General features: G+C 41.2%; 1 long non-coding RNA gene across 1 annotated transcript in view; it reads right to left on the reverse strand.

Moving 5' to 3' along the window:
• LOC138736967 (uncharacterized) overlaps positions 1-7,370 on the reverse strand; it is a 56,823-nt gene extending 49,453 nt beyond the window's left edge. The window contains exon 1 of the long non-coding RNA XR_011340699.1: positions 7,256-7,370. This is a non-coding gene — a long non-coding RNA (uncharacterized lncRNA). The remainder of the gene's footprint in view (positions 1-7,255) is intronic.
• Positions 7,371-9,321: the final 1,951 nt, after the last annotated feature.

Raw genomic sequence — 9,321 nt, forward strand, 5'->3', positions numbered from 1 at the left:
TCTATATGAACATTAGTAAGGCCTTTGACAAAATCTCGCATGGGAGGTTCAATCACTTGATATCTAAGATAAGGTAGTAAATTGAATTAAGTATTGACATTGTGGGAGAAGCTAGAGAGAGCTAGGAGATGATTGCCTCTCTAATTGGAGGCCTATGAATAGCAGTGGATTGTTTTTAGGTCCTTTTATATCTGTGGTATGAATGTTTTTATATTAGTCAAATGTTGTATTACCTTTGTAAATCTACTTGGAACTGCTTAATCCTATTCTTTTCAAGATTTTCTGATATTACATTTTTCATTATAGTTTCTAACACTTTTCCTACCACTGACCAGGTTGGTAGTGTCCTGTTTTCCCTCTCAATCCTTTCTAAATTAGAGGAGTCACATTTGCTACTGTCCAATCAACAGAAAGAAAACAGGAACAAGAACAATGTATAGAATCTGAAAGATGATAAGCAGCAGATTCAACATATAACCATGTTTTATAACAGTGGAATGTAAATCATTTGGTCCTTGGAAACCTTTGGTTTTAATCTCACCAACTTTTCCAGTATATTTTTTTAACTTCTACTTCTGTGCATTGGTTTTTATTTCTCACTTAGTGCCTGGTTCTCTGGTGTTCCTGTCAAATTTTTCTTCCATAAAGTAATTGTTTAATACCTTTGCCATTACCTTATTCTCCATTATACATTTTTCTATCTCTTTCTGCTTGCCTTTTCAGTTAATGACATGGACCCCATCTGATGTATGGTGATGGGTTTTCAAAGATGACTGTTTATCTAACCCATTTTTTTGTATGGCGGTGTTTAATCCCAGATCCTGTGTTGAATCCAACCACGGAATTCAGTTTTGATGTCTGACATCTGACTTCCAACTCATTCTTGAAATCTGCCCTCCAATATACAGGTGTGGAAATCTCAGCTGATCTACAAGGGGGATGTTGTCAGAGGTTCTCCAATGAATCAACCGCAGATGGATATCTGAGTAAAACGTGGAAAATGCTGGAGATTTTGTTTGTTCTTCCCAATATGTTATTGCATGTATTTTTATGCAGTGGGATTGCTAAAAAATTGTTTTTTTTTTACTGAATCCAGGGGGAATCGTATAATGATTGGGAGTTGAGAAGTTGCTTAAAGAGGACATGGATTGAAGTTAGAGCCACAATGTCAAGTTGATTTCTCAACTTGAGGCATCACTCATGGTGATTACACTTTGGGAGTACGATACTAGTGAATTTACCAGTGCAATCCAAAACTAGAAGTCCATATAAATTGCAGAATAAACACAACAAAACATAACAAGTGGATATATCAAACAAAAGAGTAAAAAGATTACGAATAGTTGAAAAAATCATTAAGTGAATCTTGAAAGATTACCAAGATCAACAACAGCTATACACACTTGAACACCAGAATTGCTCTTGGCTATGTTAAAACAGCAGAGACAATCAATCATGAGTCAGTGGTCAGTGGTGCAAAAAATGCTGTGGAGCAGGTTCATACACTGTGTATGGCATTGTATCCTTTGCTTTCAAAAAAACCCCAAATGCAATTGCTCGCAAGGTAAACATGGCCTTCTTTGTCTTTACATTCTCCTTGAATGTATATATTAAAAATATCTATGAATTACCTTTGATTAAACCCAGAAATGACAAGCTGCCCTCGTGATCAGTCATTTCCAAACAGACAGTGACAAGATGCTTTATGAAGAGACCTCGTCACCACTGTTTGATTTGCAGCTGTCTAGAAATGGCCATGTTCAAACAAAACCAAATTATACTTGCCACTGTTTAAAAGAATTAGATGCAATGCCATGGGTAGTGTGAGAAACAGTTTCTCTGCTTCTTTGCGTGACTGAGCTGGAAAATACATCCCATGATTATCTGTTTCTGCATATGATGTTTTGTGGTCGATAGATTCTTTCTATTGGTTTTCATTTAAGACCAACATTGGCATTGGTCATGGAAACCGCCACTATAAATGGCATTCTGCTGCTTAGTAAACTCTGATTTGATTACAGTATTTATCACAATATATTTTTTCAAATGGAAAATGAACCCAGAGATTACTTTATTCTAAATTAAAGTAACAAACTGACAAAGTTGTTAAAGTAACAAACAATAAGAAAAATGAAAACACCTACTTTTTAGGTTTTAGTTTGCTTCATCTTGCATTATCTCCCATCCCATGCTACTTTTTATTATTGTTCTCTACTTTCTACAATTTTCCATTTTTGTTTTTTTTCTTCCCTGACATTGAATCAGGAGTTGCTGAGATAAAACCACCACTGAATTTTGACATGATATACACACAAGTACATCTTTGTACCTGGCTGTTGCAAGTGGCATTCAAATCATTTGGGTGTGGTAGTTGGTAACACACTAGTGGCTTAAAACACCTATACTCCTTCTGAACTGTTAATAAAGGACCATTAGAGGGACCCCCTCCATAAATCCATAAATCCATAAATCTTCGTCCGCGAAGCCAAGCCAAAGAAAAGAAGAAAGAAAGAGAGGGACCCTGCAAATAAATGTATGGACATATGGTAAAGATGATGAATATGAATCATCATCAGATGTGAGTAGTATCCTTAAATAGACCTCTGGAGGCCATTGCCATAAAAGGCAAGAGACTTGCCTCTCATCTCATTTATGTGCAATAGTCGTCCCTCAGGTGCTACAGCACTCTTGGACTTTGCTGTGGAGAAGCAGATGCCCATTCCCATTCTTGCCACTGTTTAAAAGAATTACACATTTAAATTACACAGCAGTTAAATTTCTACACAAGTAATTCAGAAACTCCAACTGGCAATCCAGAGACCTCCTTTCAAAGGTCATGATGGCAGTTGTGGAATTTAACCTTGTTAGTAATCTGGATGTTTGATAAGCAACAGCTAATCTTGATAACATTGGGCATAAAAACTCATCAGATTCACCAATGTCCCCAGTGGAGACAATCTGCCAGACTTCTAGGACTGCCCTTCATGTGAGTCCAGACCAAATTCAAATGTTTACTCTGAAATGGCCGAGAAACCCTGTAGAACTATTACGGCTCCAGTCAAACCTTTACTTGTGTCAGCATGGCTTCATGAAACCTCCAAGAAGCTCAACATCATACAGAATAAATGAACTCTTTTGATTCATAACTCATCCACATCCTAAAATATTTATTCCCTCCACCAGTGGTTGCAGTGTGTACCATCTACAAAATTTTCTCTGGTTAATTGATCCAGCTTCTCCAATTGCACCTCTCAAGCCTGATGCGAGAGAGAGAGCTGTTTAGAGTCTTAGGGGTATACAGAGTGGAAAGAGAATCTTCAGCTCAACCTGCCCATGAGACCAAATTGCGTATGTGAGCTCATTTCATTTGCCAGCATATCCTTCTAATCCTTTCCTATCCATGTACCTGTCCAAATGTCTTTTACATATCTGAATTTTACCCACTTCTACAACTTCCTCTGGCAACTTGTTGCATATACCCACCATCCTTTGTGTGAAAGAGTTGCCCCTCTAGTCCCTGTTAAATATTTCCCCCTCGCCTTAAAACTTTGCCCTGTAGTTTTTGCCCTTTTCAACTGCCCTTTGAGGTTCTAGAGTTTCTGTATCAGGTTGCTCCTTCAGTCCATGCAATGATCTTATGCTCCGTTGGATCACTTTGTCTGCATAAACAATCATAGAAGTGTGTTTCTGTAAACGCTCTTGGCAGTAAACCAAGTTCATGCAACGTGTCATGCATTGGAGCTAAGTCCATCGAAACTGTTCTGAAGAGAGTCTTTTCAAATGACCTTCATAGGTTTTTCTGTCACTCCCAGATCTTGTTTCATTCTTCATTGCTTTTTCAAAATGAAAACACAGTGCTTCATAATTTTGCCACACTGTTGAATCTGTTCGAAATTGGTACCCAGAACGTGGCCTATTTTGCAAATTTGTTGTTCAAGTTGAGAGGCACATTTAGATAGTTCTTTTGATTTAGGGGTGATCTACTGAAAACAGAGTACAATTTGTCCATAAATGATTGAAAATTATTAATTCCATGATCTTCTCTCACTGAATCATCTACTGGTGTAACTTACATCCCATTATTTTGGAATAGAGAAGCTCTATTTAGTAACTAGAGAAAAATGATCTTATTAATTGAGGAGAGAGCAAGAGCCCAAGAAAATGAGACATGCATTTTCACTCCCTAATGAACAGAGGCTGCTGAGCCTTTTAAAGATCCCAAAATGCTCAAAAGCAAATACTTGTTTTCACAAGTTCGATCTCATTGTCATGCTTGCTTTAAATTTCCGTGTTTTAAGGTGCTCCATTCGCCTTTGTGATATGTTCCATCTGAAACAGAAGCAAAACAGTCTCTAACTCCTCACGAAAGTTCCAGGAACAAGTCAGCAATAAAAGCTTGATGTGAGACTTCTGCCGATTTCATCTTTGTTTTACAACATCAGCGAATCATCGTGCAATTCAATGTGAAGTCTGTGTTCACTGAGTGGTCACTGAGGGCCATGAGTCTTTTAGAAGACTAAGTGAGGATTCAGTGTGATCATGGCATAGACTGAATGAGCAACCTGGCACAAAAACTCTAGAAGCTCAAAAAGCAGTTAAAAAGGGGAAGTTCGGAGAAATCTTAACAAGCAACAACAAAATTGTCTCCATTAATTTTCTGTAGTTTCTTTCTAATCTTATAAACAATTTGCAGCACCGTATTTCGGGTCTTTCAAGTACAATATCAGAAGGTGGCAGTTCGCACTCGTTTCCTATCCGTTGCATGCTGACTGTGTATAAATGTTAAACAAAATGTCCCTGATTCCCTCTTTAATTTAGCAACACCTGGAGCAGAACCAAAACTAATCCAAAAAAGAAAAGTTTATCAGTGTCTGCTTAACATTACCATGCTGTAAATAGAAAGAGAGCCATTCCTTCAACTTGTGTTCACTGTAGGGCATTTTATTTACAGAGGTGCTGGAGTAGTGCTCTGGACCCCTACACACACACACACACACACACACACACACACACCCACACACACACCCACACACACACACACACACACACACACACACACACACACACACACACACACACATAGACAAGTGATATATATGCAGTATATACAGGTATGTATATAGGCACCACCTACGGCTCCTAGAACGCTTCCACCAGCGTTGTCTCCGCTCCATCCTCAACATCCATTGGAGCGCTTACACCCCTAACGTCGAAGTACTCGAGATGGCAGAGGTCGACAGCATCGAGTCCACGCTGCTGAAGATCCAGCTGCGCTGGATGGGTCACGTCTCCAGAATGGAGGACCATCGCTTTCCCAAGATCGTGTTATATGGCGAGCTCTCCACTGGCCACCGTGACAGAGGTGCACCAAAGAAAAGGTACAAGGACTGCCTAAAGAAATCTCTTGGTGCCTGCCACATTGACCACCGCCAGTGGGCTGATAACGCCTCAAACCGTGCATCTTGGCGCCTCACAGTTTGGCGGGCAGCAACCTCCTTTGAAGAAGACCGCAGAGCCCACCTCACTGACAAAAGGCAAAGGAGGAAAAACCCAACACCCAACCCCAACCAACCAATTTTCCCCTGCAACCGCTGCAATCGTGTCTGCCTGTCCCGCATCGGACTTGTCAGCCACAAACGAGCCTGCAGCTGACGTGGACTTTTTACCCCCTCCATAAATCTTCGTCCGCGAAGCCAAGCCAAAGAAGATACAGGTATGTAAAATAAATATTGTTTAAGAAATAGTAGAGTCTTAGAACAGTAATTGCCAAGGATCCACACCACCCAGCACAAGATCTGTTCTCGCTATTACCATCAAGAAGGAGGTATAGGCGCCACAAGACTCACACTACGAGTTTCAGGAATAACTGGTACCCTTCCACAGTCGGGCAAGGATTCTTACTTGTGCACTTTATTGATTTTTAAAATTCTCTCTGTATTCCACAGTAAGTATTTTACATTTGTTATCTGTTCACAGTTCTTTATTTATTTACATGCGTACATTATGTACAGTTTTTTTTTACATTACTGATAAGTGGTAATTCTGCCTCGCCCACAGGAAAAAGAATCTCAGGGTTGCATGTGATGTCATGTATGTACTCTGACAATATATCTGAAATCTGAATCTAGTATGAGCAGTTCATTCAGTTGTTCAGTAGTCTCACTGCTTTTGGGAAGATCTCTAAAAGGTTACCTTTCAACCTCCTACTCGCCAACAAAAGAATTCTCAGCCTATCCAGCCTCTCCTTATAACTCAAGCCCCACAGTCCTGGTAACAACCTCATGAATGTTATGAATATTATCCTTATGATGAACTTAGAGAGCATGGATAAGTATGTGGCATTACGATGATGAGCATGGATCAGTATGTGGAATGATATTGCAGTTTGTTACAGAGACCTACTAATGCAAGGAAAAGATTAGCTGATGCAGATACCAGTGTTTAGATGTTTTAAGAGTGATTGGAAGGGGGATAAAGGAGGGAGGAAGTAGCATAGAAATATAGAAACATAGAAAAATAGGTATAGGAGTAGGTAATTTGGCCCTTCAAGCCTACACCGCCATTCATTATGATCATGGCTGATCAGTACCCGGTTCCTGCCTTTTCACTATACCCTCTGATCCCCCGAGCCACAAGGGCCAAATCTAACCTCCTCTTAAATATTGGAACCAGCCTCAACTACTTTCTGTGGCAAAGAATTCCACAGATTGGCAAAGAATTCCACAGATGATCAGGGATTGGATTACAGAAGTAGAAAGGGAGGAATTTGTGAAGGGATTGTCTATTGAGCCACGACATGTGGAAGTCACAAACAGGAAGGGAGCAACCACTGTATTGACAGTCTTCTATAGGCACCCAAATGATCCTTGGGACATTGAGAAGCAGAGAAGAGGGCAGATTTTGGAATGGTGCAGAAATAACAGGGTTGTTGTTATGGGAAACTGCAACTTCCCAAATATCAACCAGCCCCTCCTTACTGCACACCACTTTCGGGGAACTGTATTCCTGCACCCCTTGGTCTGTTTTAATCTTAGATAATCTTCTTTATTGTCCACCATCCAGTATATTGTTGGATATAAATCCTAGAACTCCCTACACAACAGAAGTGTTGGGGAACCTTCACCAGATGAACCATGACTGTTCAAAAGTGCAGTTCACCATCACCTTCTGAATGGCAATTAGGGATGGGTATTAAATGCTGGCCTTGCAATTAACAGCTGGATCCTGAAAAATGAATAAATAAGAATAAACTTACCCCACTCTACTCTGTCAGGTTGGTCATTCTAACATTGCCGTTATGCAGCTGATTTTTAAGTATTTGCTGCTTCAGAGTAATGTCTTGATTAGGCCTTGGACCCAATTTGGGGTGAACCACAGGCTACCTATTCAGCTGCAGCCCACTGCTCATCCTGGCTGCCTGTATCACAATTGATAGGAATTTTATTTTGCTTAGCAACTGATGATTGCATGTTTTGACATATGAAGAGATCAAATATCATTCTGGGGAGAGGAGTTGATGTTCCTATGTCGAATCTGAAGTAGCTGTTGAATGAATAAACATCAGCCATGCTGCCAGATGGCTGAACTCCTGATGGTGATCAGTCAACTCAGGGATTTTATATTCCAACCCCAGGGTTCCTTTCATACCTGTGAGTTGCCTCCTGCTGCCCCCTTTGGTGAGCAGGTACACGGTAACACATGCACCCATACACACATTTATTTGTATGATCTCCCACATGGTTAGCGTTCCACATATGTCCAGCCAAAACTCTTTTAACCCTGCTCACACCTCCAATTGTTGTATTTGGAAGCGTATCAGGTTTGGTGGGTTCACAGAGAGATAAGTCTGGCCACAAGTGTTATAATTAGAGGTAACTTTATTGAACACACAGGAGACAAACAGGGGAGAATGATGCTCAATTCTTTTTCTTTGGCTTGGCTTCGCGGACGAAGATTTATGGAGGGGGTAAAAAGTCCACGTCAGCTGCAGGCTCGTTTGTGGCTGACAAGTCCGATGCGGGACAGGCAGACACGGTTGCAGCGGTTGCAGGGGAAAATTGGTTGGTTGGGGTTGGGTGTTGGGTTTTTCCTCCTTTGCCTTTTGTCAGTGAGGTGGGCTCTGCGGTCTTCTTCAAAGGAGGTTGCTGCCCGCCAAACTGTGAGGCGCCAAGATGCATGGTTTGAGGCGTTTTCAGCCCACTGGCGGTGGTCAATGTGGCAGGCACCAAGAGATTTCTTTAGGCAGTCCTTGTACCTTTTCTTTGGTGCACCTCTGTCACGGTGGCCAGTGGAGAGCTCGCCATATAACACGATCTTGGGAAGGCGATGGTCCTCCATTCTGGAGACATGACCCACATTACTAAACAACTTTATAGGCATTCACATCAGACCCAGGATGGACTCCGATACCAGTGGCCACCTATGCTCTACATGCACACAGACAGGGACTGCAGCAGACACTCCTGATACCTGTACCTCAGGGTGCGGATCACTGTTAAGTAATATACAGTTTCTAACAAGGGAGGGGTTTCAGATGACGTTCTGGATCCCTGTACCTAAGGTGTCTGCTCTCTGCAAGCACTGATCTCTTGCACATCTTACCCGTGACATTTCCAGCAATGTCCACAGCAGCAGCTTGGCATGGAGCAATATCCAGGTCTTGGAACACAAGGCAGAGAGAAAGAATGCACTGTGCATCAATGTTTTATACAGCTCTGATCTTGGTATTTAGCCAATAATGACTCTAGGTGAGCTATGGCAAGGTGTGCACTAATGGGTTGCCCGAGTCCAACCTTGATTGACAGGTGATGTAACTTCCAAATAAGTTTCAGACAGGGACGAGACATAACTACCCACAATCCACAATATTCCAGACAGGCAGGGAGGCCATATGTTTCTCCACAACCCACATATAATCTTGGAAGTCACATTACTCTGCAATCACTACAAAGACAATCAATAACTTCTTTCTATATAGTAAACTCCATGTACATGTTATAACTATATATATAAAACAAAAGAGAGAAAAAGCATGTTTAAAAATTATGCAAATCAAGTGGATCAATATATAGACAAGGCACATAATCAAACTCAATGAGAATACATCAGCAACTCCCCCACCCCTCCACTGACCAAAGAGGGTGTTGTGTACCTGATGGAGTAAGGTGCTATGGGAGCTGCTCCTCAGTGTCAGAGGGGAGGGAAAAGAAAGAAAATTGTCTGGTCACTGATTTACATGCCTGGTTTCTTTGGCTGAGCTGGAAAATGTGTGCACCTTTACCACCAACATCTTTGAGCAGGCAGTGCAAGATCATCCATCAG

The sequence above is a fragment of the Narcine bancroftii genome, chromosome 1 (assembly GCF_036971445.1).
Source record: "Narcine bancroftii isolate sNarBan1 chromosome 1, sNarBan1.hap1, whole genome shotgun sequence".
NCBI lineage: Eukaryota > Metazoa > Chordata > Chondrichthyes > Torpediniformes > Narcinidae > Narcine > Narcine bancroftii.